The sequence below is a fragment of the Phallusia mammillata genome, chromosome 3, assembly GCF_965637545.1.
Source record: "Phallusia mammillata chromosome 3, kaPhaMamm4.hap1.1, whole genome shotgun sequence".
In the NCBI taxonomy this organism is placed as follows: domain Eukaryota; kingdom Metazoa; phylum Chordata; class Ascidiacea; order Phlebobranchia; family Ascidiidae; genus Phallusia; species Phallusia mammillata.
In genome coordinates, this window is record NC_137254.1 from 18,449,410 (window position 1) to 18,474,356 (window position 24,947).

Here is a 24,947-nt window from a genome sequence, read left to right on the forward strand (position 1 = left end):
TCTCAAACAGTATTTGCCAACGAAATGACTTTAACCGATACTTGTTTACGTAGGTCGCCCATATACAAATGCATTCATCGCTAAGCCAATGTTACGAAACAAATAAAAAGACTATCCGAGCCTAATATTTTTCTATAAATTGGTACAGATGTACTCTAGAGCAAGAAGTTTCACCTCGTAGAGTCACATTTCTGGTCTCAAACAGTATTTGCCAACGAAATGACTTTAACCGATACTTGTTTACGTGTCGCCCATATACAAATGCATACATCGCTAAGCCAATGTTACGATCAAATAAAAAGACATTCCGAGCCTAATATTTTTCTATAAATTGGCACAGATGTACGTTAGAGCAAGAAGTTTCACCTCGTAGAGTCACATTTCTGGTCTCAAACAGTATTTGCCAACGAAATGACTTTAACCGATACTTGTTTACGTAGGTCGCCCATATACAAATGCATACATCGCTAAGCCAATGTTACGAAACAAATAAAAAGACTATCCGAGCCTAATATTTTTCTATAAATTGGCACAGATGTACGTTACAGCAAGAAGTTTCACCTCGTTGAGTCACATTTCTGGTCTCAAACAGTATTTGCCAACGAAATGACTTTAACCCATACTTGTTTACTTAGGTCGCCCATATACAAATGCATACATCGCTGAGCCAATGTTACGAAACAAATAAAAAGACTATCCGAGCCTAATATTTTTCTATAAATTGGTACAGATGTACGTTAGAGCAAGAAGTTTCAGTTTGTAGAGTCACATTTCTGGTCTCAAACAGTATTTGCCAACGAAATGACTTTAACCCATACTTGTTTACGTGTCGCCTATATACAAATGCATACATCGCTGAGCCAATGTTACGAAACAAATAAAAAGACTATCCGAGCCTAATATTTTTCTATAAATTGGCACAGATGTACGTTAGAGCAAGAAGTTTCACCTCGTAGAGTCACATTTCTGGTCTCAAACAGTATTTGCCAACGAAATGACTTTAACCCATACTTGTTTACTTAGGTCGCCCATATACAAATGCATACATCGGTAAGCCAATGTTACGATCAAATAAAAAGACATTCCGAGCCTAATATTTTTCTATAAATTGGTACAGATGTACTCTAGAGCAAGAAGTTTCAGTTTGTAGAGTCACATTTCTGGTCTCAAACAGTATTTGCCAACGAAATGACTTTTTATTATTGTTGTGAATATATATACATATATATATATGGAAATGTTTTGTTGCGCATGTAAATCAAATCTACCTGGGCCCTTGGGTACACGTCTTCGCAGACTTGAACCAAGTTGCGGAAGCGGGCTTCAATAGAGGCGATGGAGGTGCCTGAATTGATGTCATTGGTCCCGAGAGCCAGAATCACGATGTCAATGTGATCAAACTTCCGCCCCAACTTCAATTCGATGGACCCGTGGTTAATACAACCTCCTGGAATAGAAATTGCATTTAAAGTAAAAGCATCACTGCTGGAAGATACCACCCGTGGATAAACCAGGTTCCTTCCGTTGCTGTCGGTCACCAACAACACAGAAGGAACTGGTGAAGCTTCAGCACGGAGGTAGGCTGTCTGCTTCCCGCTGACACCGTATCTGTACTTAATAGGAGTCGTTCGTTTTCCCATCTTTATATCTTGTTTGAAATGAATATTTGTTTGCAGTAGAATTGTTTCTGAAAATATATTTAAACAAACAGAATCTTTTAGTACATACGTTAAGCAATCCGAGTAACATAAATACTATACAACTAACGTGTCTACAGCGCTAAAATCACTTCAGTTTTGCCTATATTAAGTCGTGTTTGCAGAGTAAACTTCAACGCGTTTGTAGCCAAACAATTGATCGAACAGACGTTGCTTAAAACGCAACAATTATTTAAAAGAAACGGAAGTTTTGTTTCAACATAAACATGAATACAACGTTTTAATGTCATCCAGTAACCTTCCGACAAAAATCGTTAGGTGCTTGGCTCAGTTAAGAGTTACACACACCACGAAGGTATGCAGTTTGGCTAATTATCAAAAAACCGCCACAACTTTATTTCGGCCGGACAAGGTAAAAAAGCGCGGCATATGCATTTCGTGAACCTATCGAAACTTTATTTAAAAAACGTTTACACTGAACAAACCACACCTATTTGTAACTTTTAAAATCATTAGTTATGAATACCTTTATGGCATCGTTTTCAGGATACCTAGATTGTGACGATTTCCCCTGACATGTCAGAGAATTTAATGTTTAAATCTGCGTCATGGAGAAATGTTAAAATGTACTTAGTCCTAAATATAGGAATATATATTATGAAAATGAATGTAGCAATGGAGAAAGTTTCTAGTATTTAGCTGCAACCGCGTCTATACCATGAAACGTGAAGAGGCAAACTGGCGGCGCGCTGGTTAACGGACAAGGTTACTCTTTCGTTTTGCAGTGAATGCGCGCGCGTAACAATACCTGTTTGTTACTAGTTGTCTAACGATACGCGTTAAATACCCAAATAAAAATCCGCGTCTGAAGAAAAAAACATTCAATGCTTCGTGGAAAGTTTCATTTGCTTTCACTACTCACGAAAATACTTTGCCAAGTCAAGCAACTAACTAACAATGAAAAGTCACATGTCGTAAGACGTACAAACATTTTTACAGTGGCATTTTATTTCAAATTTGAAAGATCCTTGTAGGTTTTTAACTTCTTTTACTATGTGAAATTGGTCCTAATATAGTGTTAAAGGTTGGCGACCCCTGATATATGTGCTTATTGTTTCAAGGATAGTGAGAGTAGTGAGTTCAGCCTAATATAGTCAACTGAACAGAAGCCTAAGAAGAAATGTAATTGACAAGGATCAGAGCATCGTTTCCAAAGTTTTGTCGTGTCGCCGACCGCTTCCTTTTTGAATATTCAAAATTTATTCCTTAATAGAAGTGTTTGGCTCGAAAAAATGGTAACGCAACTGAAATAAATTTGTCGGGGATTGTGCATCATCAAATACGGTAACCCTAAGCTAGAAGTGCTTTCTATGAAACACGACTGCCGTGCTTCAAATGTATACCAAATTTGACAGCATTAACGCTTAAAACATCAGAAAAAATTTACAACCAACAGGCAGACTATCAAACAAAAAGAACCGTTCAGATTTTAACACTAACATAGTTAATATTAAAAAGTATTTACATAAGAAACTTTAAACACATCCACTTACCAAAGCATTCAGTAGCAAGTGAGGACTAAGTTGGATCATGAATCATCATGCCACCTCGTGCGAAATCCGTAACAATGGCCATCACAACAAATACTTCATTAACCGCTGTTTGATTGGACGGTTTTAAAATGTACTCTTCAGGAGGAGGAAAATCTTCTCTAGAGAACTTTTCAAACCTAACTTTGTTCGGTCCAATGATTTTCCACCACAAATGAAACCACGCTCAAGTGATGAGCCCAATGATTGTGACGTCACAAGACAATGATTGCTTGCCAACACCTTTGCTGCTTGAATGTGTTTGCTTACACTTTGGCAACAGGCGTAATACGGTAAAAGTCATTTCGTTGGCAAATACTGTTTGAGACCAGAAATGTGACTCTACGAGGTGAAACTTCTTGCTCTAACGTACATCTGTACCAATTTATAGAAAAATATTAGGCTCGGATAGTCTTTTTATTTGTTTCGTAACATTGGATTATCGATTGTATGCATTTGTATATGGGCGACACGTAAACAAGTATCGGTTAAAGCAGGGGTGGCCAAACTTTTTTACCAGAGGGCCAAATTTGCAACTGTCTTGCCACTGGAGGGCCGAATGAAATGAGATTTACGTAAAATTTGTCAGGCTAGGTCAGCTAATTACGTCATGGTTGGCAGACTGTTCTAAAAATAACGCTGCAAGGGCATTTATTATAAAAATAACAACGCTTGCCACAAGCTACTGCTAGTATTAGCCAGCGCTGTTGCACTGCTTGTTCACAGTGGTAAATATGGTGCTTGGAAAAAAAACAGGCAGGGTGTTTGGCGGGCCGGATGAAACAGGACTGGGGGCCGGATGCGGCCCGCGGGCCGTAGTTTGGCCCCCACTGGGTTAAAGTCATTTCGTTGGCAAATACTGTTTGAGACCAGAAATGTGACTCTACGAGGTGAAACTTCTTGCTCTAACGTACACCTGTACCAATTTATAGAAAAATATTAGGCTCGGATAGTCTTTTTATTTGTTTCGTAACATTGACTCAGCGATGTATGCATTTGTATATGGGCGACACGTAAACAAGTATCGGTTAAAGTCATTTTGTTGGCAAATACTGTTTGAGACCAGAAATGTGACTCTACGAGGTGAAACTTCTTGCTCTAACGTACATCTGTGCCAATTTTCGAAAAATATTAGGCTCGGATAGTCTTTTTATTTGATCGTAACATTGGATTAGCGATGTATGCATTTGTATATGGGCGACCTAAGTAAACAAGTATGGGTTAAAGTCATTTCGTTGGCAAATACTGTTTGAGACCAGAAATGTGACTCTACGAGGTGAAACTTCTTGCTCTAACGTACATCTGTACCAATTTATAGAAAAATATTAGGCTCGCATAGTCTTTTTATTTGTTTCGTAACATTGGCTCAGCGATGTATGCATTTGTATATGGGCGACACGTAAACAAGTATCGGTTAAAGTCATTTCGTTGGCAAATACTGTTTGAGACCAGAAATGTGACTCTACGAGGTGAAACTTCTTGCTCTAAGATACATCTGTACCAATTTATAGAAAAATATTAGGCTCGGATAGTCTTTTTATTTGTTTCGTAACATTGGCTTAGCGATGTATGCATTTGTATATAGGCGACCTACGTAAACAAGTATCGGTTAAAGTCATTTCGTTGGCAAATACTGTTTGAGACCAGAAATGTGACTCTACGAGGTGAAACTTCTTGCTCTAACGTACATCTGTGCCAATTTATAGAAAAATATTAGGCTCGGATAGTCTTTTTATTTGATCGTAACATTGGATTAGCGATGTATGCATTTGTATATGGGCGACCTACGTAAACAAGTATCGGTTAAAGTCATTTCGTTGGCAAATACTGTTTGAGACCAGAAATGTGACTCTACGAGGTGAAACTTCTTGCTCTAACGTACATCTGTACCAATTTATAGAAAAATATTAGGCTCGGATAGTCTTTTTATTTGATCGTAACATTGGCTTAGCGATGTATGCATTTGTATATGGGCGACACGTAAACAAGTATCGGTTAAAGTCATTTCGTTGGCAAATACTGTTTGAGACCAGAAATGTGACTCTACGAGGTGAAACTTCTTGCTCTAACGTACATCTGTACCAATTTATAGAAAAATATTAGGCTCGGATAGTCTTTTTATTTGTTTCGTAACATTGGCTCAGCGATGTATGCATTTGTATATGGGCGACACGTAAACAAGTATCGGTTAAAGTCATTTCGTTGGCAAATACTGTTTGAGACCAGAAATGTGACTCTACGAGGTGAAACTTCTTGCTCTAACGTACATCTGTACCATTTTATAGAAAAATATTAGGCTCGGATAGTCTTTTTATTTGATCGTAACATTGGATTATCGATTGTATGCATTTGTATATGGGCGACACGTAAACAAGTATCGGTTAAAGTCATTTCGTTGGCAAATACTGTTTGAGACCAGAAATGTGACTCTACGAGGTGAAACTTTTTGCTCTAACGTACATCTTTGCCGATTTATAGAAAAATATTAGGCTCGGATAGTCTTTTTATTTGTTTCGTAACATTGGCTTAGCGATGTATGTATTTGTACATGGGCGACCTACGTAAACAAGTATCGGTTAAAGTCATTTCGTTGGCAAATACTGTTTGAGACCAGAAATGTGACTCTACGAGGTGAAACTTCTTGCTCTAACGTACATCTGTACCAATTTATAGAAAAATATTAGGCTCGGATAGTCTTTTTATTTGATCGTAACATTGGATTAGCGATGTATGCATTTGTACATAGGCGACCTACGTAAACAAGTATCGGTTAAAGTCATTTCGTTGGCAAATACTGTTTGAGACCAGAAATGTGACTCTACGAGGTGAAACTTTTTGCTCTAACGTACATCTGTGCCAATTTATAGAAAAATATTAGGCTCGGATAGTCTTTTTATTTGATCGTAACATTGGATTAGCGATGTATGCATTTGTATATGGGCGACCTACGTAAACAAGTATCGGTTAAAGTCATTTCGTTGGCAAATACTGTTTGAGACCAGAAATGTGACTTTACAAGCTCAAACGTTCTCCCATACCTCAAAATGTCGATTTGTAGGTACCTTGACCACTCTCTATGGTTTAAAAAAATGAAAATGAAAAAAAATTTTTGGAAACTGTACGCAGTGGTGCGTAACGCTTATTAACAATTTTCGCACTTACCATTTCGGCGAAATGATGATGGTGAAAAAACATGCACCACATTAAAACAGATTAATGAAGGAAAATTAGGATTCTTTTCAAATATAGGATATGACTCTGGCAGAGTCACTCTGCACTTCTTGGAATAAATATCGTAGTGAAAAGGGAAACAACGATCAGAGATACGTTGAATGAAGTAACATTGTTTGTAAGTATAAACTTGACAACAAATGGTTAAATGACATTGCAACAAACATTTTTTCACATGTGTATAACTACACTTTTTATTGAAGGTGTTTTTACACAGTGGGTGCGAAAGATAAATAAAAAGTTTATGAAAACAAGTAATGCGTGGTATTGCTTCTTCCACAGAATTCGAATTTGAAAAGCCTTAACCTAATGTACAAACATCTTGTTTTCATCATTTTTGCTGTAAGGAAGCAATAGGGGTAATCTGCAATTGACTGAATGCGAGAAAAACATAAAAGGTATGCAACAATGAAAGGTTTCATGCAACAAAAAGCTTAGTAACATTCAACTTTCTCTCAGAGAGTTGGTAATCTAGATTTAGCAGGATTACTAAAATAAAAATTACGTTGTTTTAATAAAATGTTGGTGTAGGCTTGTTTAAATGATAGTTAAGGCTTGGCTATAGTTAGATGTTTTCTGTTATAAAAAGCCTGTGTGAAAATGTGCTGTTCGCTTAACAGAGGCTAGTAATTTGTTACGCACTTGACTGCAGTTTGATTGCTTCCTCTTGCTGTTGTTGTGGAGCGATTGTGTCGTCATTGGCGTTGTGCGGCTGGTGACGTAGGTACCAGCGTCGCTGGATTTCTGCGACTGCCTGGCATGGTTAATGTTTGGCAACACAGCTCGTTAAAAAATACATTGACAGCCGGACTGGTGACGGAGTTTACGGGGGTGATGCAAGCTGATTTGAGGAAGTTATTTGGCACAACTGTTTCGTCCAGTCCTGCGGTCGTTGAAGGGTTAGATTGGGAATCTAGGAAAATATTCATGCGATTATTGTTCAAATGGGTGCTGGAGAGTACCGCTAACACGTCTGTTAGGTCACGATTTTAATGGATTAAAACTTTTAAAGGTTTCGTTGATCATTTGTATAATAAGCGTTAATTGCTCAACATCGGTCTCGACTCTTGCGAGAGTATAGTTGACGAACAAGTACTAGGTTTGATGCATTTTGAAAGTCTGATCATGGCCTGGTTGGATGACTGTATGCTCTAAGATAGGGAAATCATGTTTCGGTTGGCTGATTTCGTTCTGTTTGTGTTTGGCAGATGAAGATTCGGTTGGGTGATTTCCACAACTGGCGCTGGTGGATCATGAATTTGAGGAATGGTGTCGAGTAGGGGTGTAAATGATCTGGGGAGCTGGAAACCGTGTTGTTCGGCGGGTCAGAGTCAAATGCTGTTTCGTACGTGAAGAATCGGTGAGTTGATCGTGTTTTTGTTACTGTTGTCCTGGAACAAAAGAAACTGGGTTAATGTATTTGGTATTTAAGTTTGGTGGTTTGCCATGCAGTTGCGTAGCTGCGGTTGGTTTGTGGCTGAACAGGGGAATCCGGCTTGTCCATCACATCGGTTGGTGGCAAGAAATCAATGAGTCGTTAAGCTGGCTTCAGTCGATTAATGGAGACCACATAAGGTTTGTTGGTTTGATAGTATTTAGCTCTGCGCTGTATGACTTTATATGGACCAGTGTAGGCACTGTCTAACGGAGCTTTTCTGGCGTCATTGCGCATGAAAACATGACTGCAATTATATAAATGAGGGTTCATGTATGTAGCTTGGCCGGTTGGGAGTCTTAATAGCTTGCATTTGAATTGACTTAGATATCTCCTTTGTGTTTGCAGAAACTTCCCTGGAGCAGGGATTCGGCGCTGGCGTCTATAGGCACATTCCTGGAATGCGTGGATACTGTCCAAACATTATTTCAGAGCTGGAGGCCTCCAAATGGGTAAAGCATAAAATCAATCGTCTTTGTCCGCTAGGGTACACACGCCACGTTTGATGTTCCTATTTTTTATTTCTGCTTGGCCATAACTATTAAAAAGCTCATAGCGTCATGCCACTCTGCATTGTCTAGGGCAGGGGTTCCCAACCTTTTTACGATCCCGTACCACCTGGACGCTCTGCACTGTCACGCGTACCACCATAGAGCACTAATGTGCTCTACAGTGCTCTATGCTGGTACCACTTCTTGCAGAACAACTAATTTGTTTGAATCATATTTCATTCAACGTTATCTTAAGCACCAAAACAGTAGATATATCTATCAAGAGAAATCATTTGACATAATTAACGCCCACTGTGCCGCAGCGTTGTTCGGCTTTTCATAGCAAGTAGCAACTATGCTTTTTGTTGAGAATTGACATGACCTGTATTTTGAAGATCGTAATGATACGAAACAACAGGAATAGTTACGTAACAATGACAATAGGCCTGGGGACTGTTTTTTTGTAAACAAAACCTGGCAAACAAAATATAAAGTTGCAAATTGAGGTTTTTGTGAACAAAACAGAAGCTACTCGCGTACCACCTGAAAACCCTTCGCGTACCACTAGTGGTACGCGTACCACCGGTTGGGAACCCCTGGTCTAGGGTAAGCATATTTCCAAACTGTTTTCGAATTCGAACCACATGGCTTTTTAAACTAAAGGCGGGTTTTCCCGGGTCATCAAAAGGAAATGGAAAAAATGGTTTTTGGATTGGCCTTTCAATCGAATGGGACGAGTGGCTTAGTATTGTAATATATTTTGGAAAAATTAAATATTTGTGTTTGTTTACTGGTGCAAAGCTTGTAACGCCTGTCAGTTGCTACATTTCATTACAGAAGTGTATAGCACTTACTTTGTCAACCGCATTCTAAATGTGATTCTTAATCGTAAGAAACACCACCATTGGATATGGATAATAGCAGTCCAAGAGACGCTCCTCACTGTCCGTGGTGAAAGAGATAATAATGTATCTAATATGGTTGATGTTGCGTGTGGCATGTGCACCTGTCCTGTTGGTGTCAACGGAGATATGTGCAAACACCAGAAAAGCATTCTCCATGGTGATCTCCATTCTGACCAGCTGTATTGGGAATCAGCACCTCAGAAGCATATGTATGCAGGCGTTGCATTGGGTCAGGAGTAGGCACTATCTGTGGAATTCTTTGGTGAGTTGGCCACCACATCTACACAAAATCTTGGTGGCTGTTCAAATGTCATGAAAACCAATCCACCCACTCCATTGTCCGATAGCATTGCTGGACCTTCAACCTGTGACTGAATGTTCATACTGCACTGCAGAGAACATTTCTTTATTCAAAGCGTGTTCTGAGCTTTTAAAGACCAAGCTCTCCAGTGACTTTCATTCAAAAGGAACTAATGAAACATTAGAAAGGTTTAAGAACTCTATCTCTTCTGCTGATCATGCTGCACAAAATTAAATGCCAACCCATTAGGAATTAGTCGATTAGGAATTAGACCAGTGGTTCTCAAAGTATGGGTCGCAACCCAAACATGGGTCGCGTAGGGTCAAAAGATGGGTCGCGCTGCAGTGATTCAATTCTGCTCAAACGAACTATTACTGTATTAAGCAAACATAAACGAATTTTCTTAATGTACCAGTAAAGTCACCTCATTTGACACGTTGTACAGTAAATGAACCAATAATTACAACATACCGACAATAGCCTTCCAATTTTACTGTTACGCACATAGCGATTGCAACGTCATAGCACGGGGAATAATAGGGTAAAAATGTCGTTTTAACTTCACCCACTTTGTAAACATTCAGTTTTAGGTTTTGACAAACATTTCAGCAGTATTAAAATGTACAGTCGTATGCAGTGGAGTTTGTGAATGAAACGATGACGTGATTTTCTGGCATGTGTGTGCATTGTGACTACACGCTTTTCGTGCCTAAATGCTTTGTTGTAGGTTTTATGTATGTGCAAGGTTACTTGTACTTTTTAAATTCTGCGGGAAAGATGTTATCACACACCTATGCTTTGTTTTCACAAATTTTCACAAAATTTTCACCCATTCACAAATTACAGATTGATGGTCTTTTTTTTATGTCATAGTACAAGCTCAGCCTACACTAACTAAACGACTAAATACAGAAGTACAACAGTTTGGGTAAATTGGGCAAAAATTCATTTTGTAAAGTAATTTAGTTAAATTGTGTGTTTTTGGATTGTGCCCGTCAACGATTGGGTACTAGACTGCTCTGTGGTGTACCAATACTACCCTTTTGCACGTAGAAGGTTTTTCGCATATAGACCTTTGCTTTGCTACGGTAGAGCTATTAACACCATACGTTTCGCCTGATCCAAAAGTGCTTAATTTTCGCTAGGTGGCGTAAAGAGCTGAATTATTTATTTAGCGGCTATAAATGGGAACGGTCAACATAGTGAAATTGCAGGAGAAAACAAATTTTGTTTACAAATTTGTTTTGCCGAAACAAAATTCGTTTGGAGATTTGTAAAATTTGTTTCGAAACAAATTTGAAAGCAAATTTGGAGGCAAATTTTGTTTTCTCAAAACAAATTAAAAACACTTTTGTGTCATTTTTTTTCAAAGGCCCGCAATTGGTAATGGTCAAAAATCGTCAAGGTAATGGTCAAAAATTTGTTAAAAACGTTTTTTTTCTGAGTTGTAAACGATTTATTGGGGGGCCTGATAGTCTACCATCCGATGGAGATAAAGAGCAATTTTAAAAAAAAATCGCGATTACGGTATTTTAAACAATATTACATTACATATTTACACTTCAAACAAAGCAACATTTTTGGTAAAATGTTGTTTACAAAAGCAAATTGGAAACAGAATTTGTTTACAAAAACAAGTTGAAAATAAATATGTGTATAAAACCAAATTGCAAACAGAATTTGTTTGCAAAACAAGTTAAAAATAAATTTGTGTACAAAACCAAATTGCAAACAGAATTTGTTTGCAAAAACAAGTTGAAAATAAATTTGTGTACAAAACCAAATTGCAAACAGAATTTGTTTGCAAAAACAAGTTGAAAATAAATTTGTGTACAAAACCAAATTGCAAACAGAATTTGTTTGCAAAAACAAGTTGAAAATAAATTTGTGTATAAAACTAAAGTGCAAACAGAATTTGTTTACAAAAACACGTTGAAAACAAATTTGCTTACAGCATGTTTCAGATGAACACATTTATGTACAACTCTTATTTTGTAAAGTGCATATGCTTCTATATAGAAGAGATACAAACAAAATGATTTGCAAAAAAAGATTCGAAACAAAATTGCCAAAAAGCGATTTGAGGTAAGCTTCGATATTTTTACTTTTTGTATCGTCACCAAACGATACAAACAATGATAATTTATCAAAACTTCTTGGAAACAAAATTTGTTTTAAAAGTAAATTGGAAACATAAAATTGTTCATAAAAACAGTAAAAAAGTGTCTTCAAATTGTTTTCGAATAAGATTTAGTTGTTTATTTGCTTCACAATCTTGCATTACACCATAGATAACAAGTTATCTATGATTACACTCCAAAAGTACACTAATTTCCAGACGTGACATAATTACTTTTTTAACTTAGTAAAAGATCAACAATTTTTAAACTTCTGGATATTTTATGACCATTTTAAACATTTAAACCCATTTCTTTGCAATACCTGATTTTATGATTTAACTCCAAGGCATACATTAAAAAATGTTCTTAAAAACGGGTTGGGAACGGATTGTGACAGACACCTCAATACTCGTGTCTGGTTAATTAGACGTAACAGTATGGCGTATGACGTAACAATCGCCTTGAAACCTGTCTCGTTTAACTTTACCGTCGGCATATTTCCAAAATGTAATCTATTTCGCATATGGGGCTTTTTTAACCAATCAGAGGGACGGATTTTTGCGGACTTTCGTTACGTCACGTAGGCCGTTGCGTAGTGGTTTACTTTGCGTATTTTTGATGTTGTAAGGTCGTCACTGCTTTTTCAAGTCAAAATAATATTTTATTTTGAAAATATGGCGAAAATGGAAGCATTCAGTACAAAAGTGCAGGTAATGACCAGTGTATAATGTATTGCAATAAACTAGATAGATTATATTTTTCTCTTTGTAAAATTACTGATATTATGCACAGCAGCACACAGGCTACTTTCAGAGAAATATATGCAATTTTGTTTTAGATACCATCGCATCGTGAAAGCAAGCAGCAAGATAGAAGTGTTCATGTTTACTAAAATGCAATGCTTGCATGTAATGGCAACAATGAGGGCTGGTCTTTTATATTTAAAGCTACTTTTAAAAGGCTGTATGGCTATAGAGACCTATAATCACCATCACTTACCATACTTTAAATGACATAAATATCTGAAATCAACATACTGCTTAAACTTCCAAAATGTTTACAGTGATCAGCAGTATAATCTTACACTGCAAAAAAAATTAGCTAGCTATGAAGCCAAAAAATAAAAAAGGCTGAATTCAAGCCAAAAATGGTTTGGAATGGCCCATTTTAAAAATCTTTTTAAACATGGCTTATATCAATCCAGTATCGGCTTGTAATGAGCCATGTTTCTACTTTCACACTAAAAGTTTGTTGGCTGAAAATTAAAAATGGTTTCGGCTCATTTCCAGTCAAAAAATAAGGGAAAAATGAGTCAGTACAGTTAAAGGTTGGTCCTTATGGCTCAATAGTGAGCCATTATTTTTTGCAGTGTACTATCAATTCTGTAATGAGTTGACATCTTTTGTTGTTAACAACCTTTGGATTATACAAATACCCAGTTCAAATGCTGTGTTATTTTCTTGTAACCAAGTGTTTGTGGGTGCTATTTTTTTTTAATAGCATATAGGCCCATGGGTCATTCCATGTCAAACGTCCCAGAAAAATGGCAAAATGTAACCCACCCTCTCAGATTTTTATCAAATTTCATATGTCCATGCAGCTAGTTGCACTGATTTCAACAACAAAAATTTTTTTGAAATCTATCAATGTTTCACGAAGTTATGACATTTTGAAAATATGTCAAATATGTGATCACGCAGCGACGCGCATCAATGCTTTTTGATAATACTGTGTTTAAAATGTCATTTCTTTCTAATTTGTATATTGTGGTCATTTTGGTAGGTTAGGTGAACCTTTAGGACATTCTCAATCACCTCATTACAGTTTTTCATGTTTTTGAAATATGGGTCAGTAATTGAGGGGGGTTCAGTTTGGGGGTATGCGAATGTGCATTCATGCGTAACGACAACTTTAAAAGCTCATATCTTGAAGAGCACACTAGCTAGAAAGTTAAGTAATGGCTCAAATGAAAGCTCTTGCTGAGTACTTTCCTTGTTCTTAATTTTATGATGCTTCTCTGTAATTTGTTTAAAGGAGGGTCATAATAAAACACAGGTTCATTTTTCGGATATTTTTGTGATACTGCGTCTATTATCTATACTTTATGTGCCCTAATTTGTTATTAAAAGTTGTTAAGATGCAAAAGTTTAGTGTAGGTGTCTCACTGGATACTGAATGCCACAAAAAGACATATCCAACACAAAAACAAGGTATTTTACCAATTGACTTTCTAACAGATGAAGAGCAAGTGCTTCTGAATATTCGAGTAGCTGCTGATAAGGGTAATGAATGTTGTTTGGAGAACATATGTATTTTCCACAGGTACAATTACATTGGTCGGTACCCTTTCTTGCAGAAGAAGTGTTGTGATCCTTTTCGAGTCCACAGTAAACCAGTCAAAAATCTTAATATACGTCCTATCACTTGGGAATATTACCAAAAATATAAAAATTACAATTTAAACATTGTACCGTGAAAAGGTGTGATTTTCCCTTTTGAGGTAGTCTTTTCTCTTGACCAGTTGCTTGGGTATCATTGTGGGGACTTGTATTTTTCTGCTATCGTACTGTCACTGTTCCTAATTTTTTTTCATTTTAGAGATAATGTTGTCAAAAGATTTTATTTTCATTGTGTCTTCGTCTTTAGTGTCAGGTTGGTCTTGCTATAGGTCTACATCACTGACATTAAAAAAATTGGACATCTTTGCATGAAGGGTATCATGAATTTGACATAATTTTCTTTGCCCATAGAAAATGTTACTGCTTGAAGGCACACTATGCAACTTCACAGGTAATCACCTCAACGCTCTGTAAACTTTCATTAAGCTTGCTGAAAGATGCGTTTGCTTTAACAGTAGATGCAATGTTACATATTTCACTGTCAGTCGAACTCGAAGCTTCTTCATTTGATGATACATTTTGAAGGATAGTTTCTTTAAGTCTTGTACTGCATTTGGCACACACCTTTTTTTTTCTGGTACAATATTTAAATTACAATTTTTATATTTTGGTAACATTCCCAAGTGAGTGGACGTATATTACGATTTTTGACTGGTTAACTGTGAACTTGAAAAGGATCACAACACTACTTCTGCAAGAAAGGGTACCGACCAATGTAATTGTACCTGTGGAAAATACATACGTTCTTCAAACAACATTCATTACCCTTATCAGCAGCAACTCGAATATTCAGAAGCACTTCCTCTTCATCTGTTAGAAAGTCAATTGGTTAAATACCTAGTTTTTGTGTTGGATATGTCTTTTTGTGGCATTCAGTATCCAGTGAGACACCTGCACTACACTTTTGCATCTTAACAACTTTTAAAAACAAATTAGGGCACATAAAGTATAGATAATAGACGCAGTATCACAAAAATATCCGAAAAATGAACCTGTGTTTTATTATGACCCTCCTTTAAACAAATTACAGAGAAGCATCATAAAATTAAGAACAAGGAAAGTACTCAGCAAGAGCTTTCATTTGAGCCATTACTTAACTTTCTAGCTAGTGTGCTCTTCAAGATATGAGCTTTTAAAGTTGTCGTTACGCATGAATGCACATTTGCATACCCCCAAACTGAACCCCCTTTAATTACTGACCCATATTTCAAAAACATGAAAAACTGTAATGAGGTGATTGAGAATGTCCTAAAGGTTCACCTAACCTACTAAAATGACCACAATATACAAATTAGAAAGAAATATGACATTTTAAACACAGTATTATCAAAAAGCATTGATGCGCGTCGCTGCAGTGATCACATATTTGACATATTTTCAAAATGTCATAACTTCGTGAAACATTGATAGATTTCAAAAAAATTTTTTTTGTTGAAATCAGTGTAACTAGCTGCATGGACATATGAAATTTGAAATTTTTCATTTTCTGCAGTGTATCCGTTAAAGTGTCCTGTATAAGCCTCCCGAATTGCACTGCCTTCGTGAGTCTTGTGGTCGTATATGTGTAATTAATAAACTGGAAAATGGCAAGCATAATGATGACTTTAAAAAAGGCAGGCATAGTGTTTAACCATAAGCAAGCAGTCAATTTTAATTTGTTGTCTTTTCTTTCCACAAATATCCAAAACCATTTCATTTTTATTAAACAAACATTAATCACATTTTATCACCAATATGAAACAAGTTGCACATATTAGTTTCACAAGTTAACAGATCTTTAAAATGTAACAATACTTTTCATAATCTTTTGAGACAATACATACACATTAAAACATTTTTGGATTGCACTGTGTCAATCTGACACACTGGAATGCACTGCGTCAATCTGAAATAACTTTTTTAAGACCCCAATTATACATTACACATAAATTTTGAAATGCTTGTGTCAGGTCAGCCAGACTTTTTCTGTAGTCTATCCTTTCCGAAGTTTGATAGTTTTGGCAATGTAGAGGTTCTTTTTTTCAGAAAATATACATAAATATATACAATCTCTTGTGAAGATTGTTCTATTGAGTTATGATATGTTCATGATCAAATTAATAATGACACAAACATCGTCGAAAATGCTGAGGCTTAAGCATACTTCCATGCGGCAACAATAAATGTCCTACAATGATACAGCACTCAATCCTGAAATAGTGTGCTTTGGATAAGAGTGGTTGTTGGCAACTGCACTTCTTTATCTGCTACAAGCAACTTGGTCCTATTTGATTGCATTTGTTAAGTTGCCTCGGTGTTAAGTTTGACTTAAACATTTATAGATACAAGGCATAGAGTGTTGAATTTAATTGCACTGGTTTTTTTAGGACTAGAAAATGTTTGATACACATTTATTGGAAATTAAATCGGTATAAATTAGGGCTCAAATAATTAACTTCATTGACATAGCTGTCCCCAATTTGGCTTGATACACGGTCAAAATTTGGACCAACCCCCAGTCGTCAGATTGGTTGACCAAACCAATTTTTTGACAAAAATTCAAGGTCAAATTTGGATAAATTTTTGCTGGTACAAAGACAACTTGGAATTCCAGCTTGTATCAGAGATTTCACATCTGCAGAAAGACTGTCCACTCTATCCAAGCCAATTTGACTATTCTTCTGCTGAAGTTTTTTCCTCCAAAAAACATTTCGGTTCTTTCTTTTGCTACTACCAATCCAGCAAGTGCTTCTACGAAATGTTGTGCTTCTATTTTTTGAGTTTTAGCTGCAACTTTAAAGGTCTATGGTTTTGCCTACACAACAACTAAAGTTCAGTTTTTTTAAATTTAATTACCATTACTATTAAAACTACACGCATAGTACGCTTACACTGGCATCACTATAAACAATGCTATTACCATTAAAACTACATACATATGCTTAAACTGGCATAACTCTAAGCAATGCTAATGAAAAAGCTACACCTGCGAAACGGAACTTAAAATTTAAAATAAGTTGATTGCATGGTTGTCACGCACCGTGTCCTGTGATTGGTCAAAGGCAAAGTGTTCTCTGATTGGTTTGGACTGACGAAGCGGCGGTGAAATCGATACCTGTGATTGGTTAAAAAAGCCCCATATGCGAAATAGATTACATTTTGGAAATATGCTTACCGTCGGCATATTTCCAAAATGTTTCCGAATTCGAACCACAGGGCTTTTTAAGCCAATCACAAAGGCGGGTTTTCCCGGGTCATGTGACTTTTTAACCAATCAGCCTAGTCGACTCATTGAACCAATCAGACGACAGCTTGCGTAGTAACCAGTCAATCTGCCTTGAGCAGGGCTGCCACTCTAGATATTTTATAGCTAGATCTAGATAGTTTTGGTTGAGCCTAGATGTAAAATTTTGGATCTAGATGTTTTTTACGTTTGTAAAGACCATAGGAACAGTACAAGCCTACAAATGTTCCACCCAGATAACCACAAAATCCTTCACGTTATAATGTTATGACTGAAACAGAAAAAATAGAGCGATAAAAAGGAAGAAATAAGTTTCTTTAGCATCTAATATAGATCAATTTCTATTAAAAACCTTCATATGCATTGTTGTTTGGCTAATATATTACATTAAATTGGATTATTTTATGTTTAGATATATTTTTGAATGTTTTGTTTTTCAATCTAGATGATTCTAGATATTTTCTGAGGTCAAACTAGATTTTTTCATTCACACCAAAGTGGCAGCCCTGGCCTTGAGTTACAATATTTGAAAGTTAAGGTTGTGCTTGGTTTTATAATTGTATTACTAAAATATAAGCATTTTAAAAGGCATTTTTAATAATTAATTATAAGCTTTTTTGTAAATAATCATCTGATATTGTTAAGTGGATTCCCTGGAGCAAATGGTGGAACTTGGAGAAAAATTAGTAATAAAAGGAAATGAAGAAATGGTATTTAGATTGACCTTACAATCAGCAAAATAATGGGACGCGTGGCTTGAGTCTATTTGTGTAGTTTCTATTACTAGCTGGAATGTATACAAAACATTTCTCAACCCTAAAATATTTTGGGGAAACTTTTAAATGCCATCTTAATCAGTTTTGCCAACATGAAGCTGGTGCATCAAATTCAACACTTTGTGTCCTGTGTCTATGGATGTTAAGATCAAACTTTACACCAAGTCAACTAAACATCACATAAGTTGGTTTCTACTCATCCATGTGTAGTAAGTGTGGCAGTTAATCACAATCCCTTGCTTAAAGCTGTCGGAAACCTTGGTTAGCTAAAGATCAGTGAATCTACAAAAAAGATTTTCTTCATGTATTTTTAGCAATGATTGCCAGTGTCTCAGGCATTACAAACCCATGAGACCAAGTTGCTTGAATACAGAAGTATGCTAAAGAATCTGAGGCTAAGATCCGCTTTGTAATGTTTGTGCCATTGTAAGGCTGATCATGGAAAGAATCCACAAAATGATGTTACAATCTTCTGAGATAGTGTTTGTGGCTTCTACAACCAATCTGGATCAGACTAATGCCTCATCCACAGTCCTGTTATGTGGTAGTCCAATTAGGGATGTATCAGGGATCAGCACCTCAGAAGCAAATGTATGCAGGCGTTGCATCTGTGGAATTCTTTAGTGATTTGGCCACCACACATCTACACAAGATCATGGTGGCTGTTCAAATGCCATGGAAATCAATCCACCCACTTCATTGTCTGATACCATTGCTGGACCCTCACATAAACCAGTGACTGAATGTCCGGACTACACTGCAGAGAACTTTTCTTAAATTTAATAGTGTTCTGAGTTTATAAAGACCAAGCACTCTAGTGACTTTAATTAAAAGGAAACTAAAAAAGCATTAGAAAGGTTTAAGAACTCTATCTCTTCTGCTCATTTCGTTGCACAAATCAGATCAGCACTTCATTCATTTGGAAGAAACTCAATTGGTAACCGCAATGCTGGGAGCAAAATACATTGTTTTTTTGGTACTGACATTAAAATTATATATTTTGTTGGTATGGGAGGTACAAAAATTCATTTCCTTTTGTGTTTTACTTTTTTTCCTGCTGCTTTTCCATGTATTTTTGTATAAATTGTTAAAGGGTCTTAGATAAAATTGTTACTGCTGGTAGATATCATATTGCTTACTATTATTACCTAATTTGATTTGTAGATTAGGGCAATTGGCTTTTGATTAATTTATTGGATTGTAGGTTGGGCTATTTGCTATTCCAGAACCTGCATGGATGCATAATCATATTTGCTGTTTAACTATTAGAATTTTTTCCATGCTCCAAAGTGATTACCTATAGCTTAGTGTGCCTTAAGCCACCAGAGCTTAGGCCTGTATGACTGGAATCAAGAAAGAGCAGTTGCGCTGCCAAAACAAATAAAACCTTGAGAAGGGATGGACTACAGAAAAGGGCAGGACAGATCGGAGACATCAAGCACTCCAAGTTAAAAGGCATTTGCTTGACATTTAGCTATAACTAAAGTTATTGTACTAGTAAACATATTGACTATCATGGAGAATGTGATACCAATAGATTATCATTGGATCTACTTTATAGAACTGTGTTGACTGATTATTTTTAACTGTGGTTACTGCATGTATAATAAACAAACTTTTGAAGGACTGTTAAAATGAGTGATATAAAAATGTTTTAATTTAGGTACAACTGTTTTGTTCCATATAAAGAGTTGCAAATAAATAAACTAATGTAAACCATGGAGGAAAATAAATAGCCTGTGTAGCAAGGTCAAGACAAACTATTTTAACTTGCTGACAAATAAGACTGGTCATATAGAGTGCTGTCAATAGCCAAGCTTGCTAACCCTAATTTAGAGCATTGTAAGTAAAAAGGTGTTTTGTTTCATACATGAGATTGCAAATAAAAAAAAACTGGTGTAAACAAGAAAAGATAAAATAACTGAGAAAAAGCTGCTCACATGAGGTGAGATAAGAAAACAAATTTCTGACACTGCTGCATAGCTGTTTTTAGGTGGTAGCTATTCTGCACAACATTTTTTGGGACTGTTATCATTTCAATGTCACAAGAAAAACAATAAATATGCTAGCACAAGTAAATCTTCTCATAATTTACTTTATACTGTAGTAGTTTTTTTTAAATCCAGCATTTGCTCTCAAGCACATTACTTCAATTTGCTATTCAAGATCACTTCTGTTTTATTGTAAACTTACGACAAAATTCCAGCATGCACAATAAAAATAACATATACATTGATGGCACAGAACAACATTCAAAACTGAAAATACTAGGAGTTGTTTGGAACAACTATGCAAATGGTGTGCCTAGTGTACACTTATGTCAGAACTGCACTGTGTACAATTATAAACCATTCATTTCTGTAGGTTAGGAACAGTTTGTTGATCCCAAGGTATGACATGCATAATGTGTTAAATTGCTTGCACTAGAGACAATGAGGCATAATACACTGTTGTTATGCCATGCAAACTTGCACTGTTGTTATGCCATGCAAACCTCATCATATACAAAGTAAAATTTTGACATTGATTGATTGAAGGGGATGTGACATGTTGCTATCCTAAACAAACACATACCATTAATAATAGAAAATATTTTGCACAAAAGCTATTTCAGACTTAATAAAAAGTATGAGTGTATAATTTACCATTTATGAAGCATACCGGTAGTTATTTTGTCAAAATATGAATGTTATAATGTATGCATATTAAGGTTAAAACATTAAAGATATAGACACTGGATTGTGGTATGTGGTTTTTCTGTTGCTAAAACTTTTTATTTCTTCACTTTGGAGGGTGTACCAGCAAGAATATTCGCTGCAAAATGGTAATTAACTGCACTTGGAGTAAAGTCATGCACATTTTTTAGTTGCAAAACAGTGAAACAAATTTTTTTGTTTTCCTTCACAGTCGAATGAGCTTCTCTAGTTCTGGCAGTGTCAGCAGTAAGTAGTCGGAGGTGGCGAAAATGTCTAGTGAAGGAGTGTGGAAAGCGATACATAAATGTGACCTATCATAGAAAGTTACATCCCGAGTTAAAGAAAGAGGATTTTTTGTATGACACAAATGTCAAATTAATGGAAACCTCCTGTGGATTCCAATGCTGCTATTGTCACAGGGCAGTCAAAGGCTTAGAAAGCCACATAAGGCATGTCCACAAAGACATGATCAATACTCCAGAGGAAATGAAAAAATTAAATGGCAAATGTAAAGTTAGGGCTACACAATTGTCACATATTTTACAAAGATATAAAAGTTTTCTGACCCTGATGGGCATTGGAAAAAGGCAGGCTGTTAATGAGGGTGTGGCTGAGAGCTACTGTAAACAGATATCAAGTTTAGTGGAAAACATTGACATGCTATACCAGCCATTAGAGATTTTTAAAAACCTAAACAGAAAAGTAACAAAAAATGGCTCAGATGGTACCAAATATGTCCATCTGTCGACACTCCTGAACTTCTTGGATTCCATGCAGCTAGAATACCACAACTTACACAAGACAGCAGTGAAACAGTTGAAACTTTTTGTCAAAGATTGGCTAATGAAGCAGAGGAGAAGAAAAGAGAAAAGGAAAAGATTTGTAAAAGATCAAAGCATAAGAAATCTTTCTGGCTTGCCTAAACCACTAACTGTCACAGAGGTCAGGAAGCTGATTGCTACAAAGATGCATAATCAAAGCTCGGACATTCAAAAAGCAGTAGCAAGAGCTGAAGGACATTCTGTCCTTGTTGCAGAAAAGTTTTATGATGTAAGTCATCCCAGCGAACTAGTTTTGGCTGCTAGAAAAGTTATAGAAAATCATTCTCAGGGTAAGTATTGCTAAGCTTTTTTTGTGCACACTTTACACTGCTAAGAAACCCTCATTGAAACATCACTTAAGTCATTGTTTTCGGAAAAAATTAAACTAATAGTTTTTTTAAAAATCCTGAACAGAAAAGTAAATATTGGAGACACCCAAATGTATATGTAATCTTTTATCAATCCTGATATTGTTTTATGAAATCAATAATCTGCACTACCTTTGTTGTTAGTCTATTATGTTTTCAACCTTCCAACTTGTTATCTGTCTATGTCTACATATATATATATTCTAGCTGTTCTGAGCAATTTATACATGTAAAGACTCTGGAGTACTTAAACTCAGCTAAGCATCACATATGGCATTATTCTTGTTGCATCAAATATATATTAGTGCTAGAACATCATCCCTGAAATGTTTAGTTTAATCACATATTTATTTTGTTTCTCCAGTACTTATCTATAATGTCTGTCTTTACTGTATACATAATACTACCAACTTGCTTTGAGGCCACATGTTATAGATCGGACTGTGAAAATGGGGAAAATACAGCCAAAGAACACCAACAACTCACTATCAAATCAGGTAACTGATGAATTGCTAAATTTCGTTTCAGTATTTAAACACCAATTACTATAAAGCTCAAGAAAATCAATTATGAAAATTGGTCATCACATAAAAAATTAAAGATCAATTAAAAAGACCAATTACATTTTCTGTGGTATTTTGCAGGACATTCTGAAAGACGACATTCAGACACTGAGTGCACATTACCTCACAGGCAACAGAAGGGAGAAGGAACTAGTCATAATTAGCTGTTTGCAGGAGCTGATCAGCATGAAAGAAGTTGCATTTTCGTTCTTCTGTGTGTGCCTATATTTTGTATTTATTCTTTACCCAACTTTTTTAAGCAATTATGGTGAGGTGCTTTCAAAATGTTAAATTGGCAGTGTTGCATGTTTAATGTAAATATGTGTTGCCTTTTATGTCATGTCCTATCATGTAACGGCTAGTTTTATCTCGCAGATAAAAGCAGTCTGATTTGATGCTATATTCTGATGTAGATGATAAGTGTCAGTTCTTTCTGGTTATTTTTACACTTTATGTCATGTGCCTTTGCTGGTTATATGCTGTGTCAATTGTGCAGTTCTTAGCCATCTTGGTGTTGGTTTTTAACATGCTTTAGGTGTAATAAGTGAAACAGTTAGATCTGAATAATTTAATGCCATTGTGCGTTGTGCATTTGCTTGTTTTATGCTGTGCCAATCATGCAGTTCTTAGTCACTATGGTGTTGGTTTTTAAAACGCTTAGCTGTTTTCGTGCTGTAACAAGTGAAACAGTTTGATCTGGTTCAATTAATGTCATTATGTAATGTGCCTTTGCTGGTTATATGCTGTGTCAATTGTGCAGTTCTTAACCGCTTTTCTGTTGGTTTTTAACCGGCTTTAGCTGAGGTTGTGCTGTAATGAGTGAAACAGTTCGGTCTGGTTGATTTAATGTCATTATGTGCTGTGCCTTTGCTGGTTATATGCTGTGTCAATTATGAAGTTCTTATCCATTTTGGTGTTGGTTTTTAACATACTTTAGCAGGTTTTGTGCTGTATTAAATGATACATTCTCCGTGGTTATTTGTTGTGTTGCTTTGTGAGTTGCTCTTTCAGCCTGTGTCACTTTGGTATTATATTAAGAAAGCTTCCAGACTACCATGTTGTTGCTTTTCACAGTGTCTTATGCTGCTTTCAGTAGTGACTTTTGTTGGCTTCTTGCTGTGTAGTAACTATATGTTTTTTTAACATGGAAGAGCTACCTTGGCTAATAGTTGTTGCAATTCGTTTATTTCAATGCACTTTGAATTTGCTGTCTTGAAACACCCGTGCTTCTAGATATGTTCATTTGCATCATAAAAATATGTTCGTTTTCTTAGTTGTTTGTTTGCGTGAAAATTGATGCAACTCTTTTTCTTGGCATTAGATTCAAGCAACAAAGTGCGAAATACAGCTAATTGTGATCTAACAGACGAAGAAAATGTTTAACCTGCCGATTCGTATTCTGTTATATTAAATTTCATTGTTTAAATAATCCCTATCAACTACTTCGAAACACAATCTGTGTGCAAAGCAAATTAAAAACATTTTTTTGCATACTCTTGTAATATGTTTTATTGTTTAATTAATCTCTATTAACTATTTCAAAACAAAATCTGTTTACAAAAATAAATTTTGTTTGCAAATTCCTTTGTTGAATCTGATTGTTTAGTTAATTCCTATTACCTTTTTTTAAAGAAAATCTGTTTACAAAAACAAATTGAAAACAAATTTTGTTTGCAAACTGTTTTATTGAATTTCTTTGTAAGTTATAATTAATCCCTATTAACTATTTCGAAACAAAATCTGTTTACAAAACCAAACTAAAAACAAATTTTGTTTGCAAACTGTTTTAATGAATTTCTTTGTATAATTAATCCCTATTAACTATTTCGAAACAAAATCTGTTTACAAAACCAAACTAAAAACAAATTTTATTTGCAAACTGTTTTAATAAATTTCTTTGTATAATTAATCCCTATTAACTATTTCGAAACAAAATCTGTTTACAAAAACAAATTGAAAACAAATTTTGTTTGCAAACTGTTTTAATGAATGTCTTTGTTTAATTAATCCCTATTAACTATTTCGAAACAAAATCTGTTTACAAAACCAAACTAAAAACAAATTTTGTTTGCAAATTGTTTTATTAAATTTCATTGTTTAATTAATCCCTATTAACTATTTCAAACAAAATCTGTTTACAAAAACAAATTGAAAACAAATTTTATTTGCATACTGTTTTAATCAATGTTTTTGTTTGATTAACCCTATGAACTATTTCGAAACAAAATCTGTTTACAAAAACAAACTAAAAGCAAATTTTGTTTGCAAACTGTTTTAATCAATTTCATTGTTTAATTAATTAATATTAACTATTTTGAAACAAAATCTGTTTACAAAAACAAATTAAAAACAAATTTTGTTTGCAAACTGT

At 35.5% G+C, this 24,947-nt stretch overlaps 2 long non-coding RNA genes across 2 annotated transcripts; both read left to right on the forward strand.

Annotated features, from left to right (window-relative positions):
* Positions 1 to 12,221: 12,221 nt before the first annotated feature.
* LOC145218656 (uncharacterized) lies at positions 12,222 to 15,725 on the forward strand. The gene is made up of 2 exons (XR_013857686.1): positions 12,222 to 12,440; positions 12,569 to 15,725. It is a non-coding gene; the product is annotated as an uncharacterized LOC145218656 (long non-coding RNA).
* Positions 15,726 to 22,382: 6,657 nt separating this feature from the next.
* Positions 22,383 to 24,065, forward strand: LOC145220308 (uncharacterized). The gene is made up of 2 exons (XR_013858094.1): positions 22,383 to 22,510; positions 22,658 to 24,065. It is a non-coding gene; the product is annotated as an uncharacterized LOC145220308 (long non-coding RNA).
* The last annotated feature ends 882 nt before the right edge of the window (positions 24,066 to 24,947 follow it).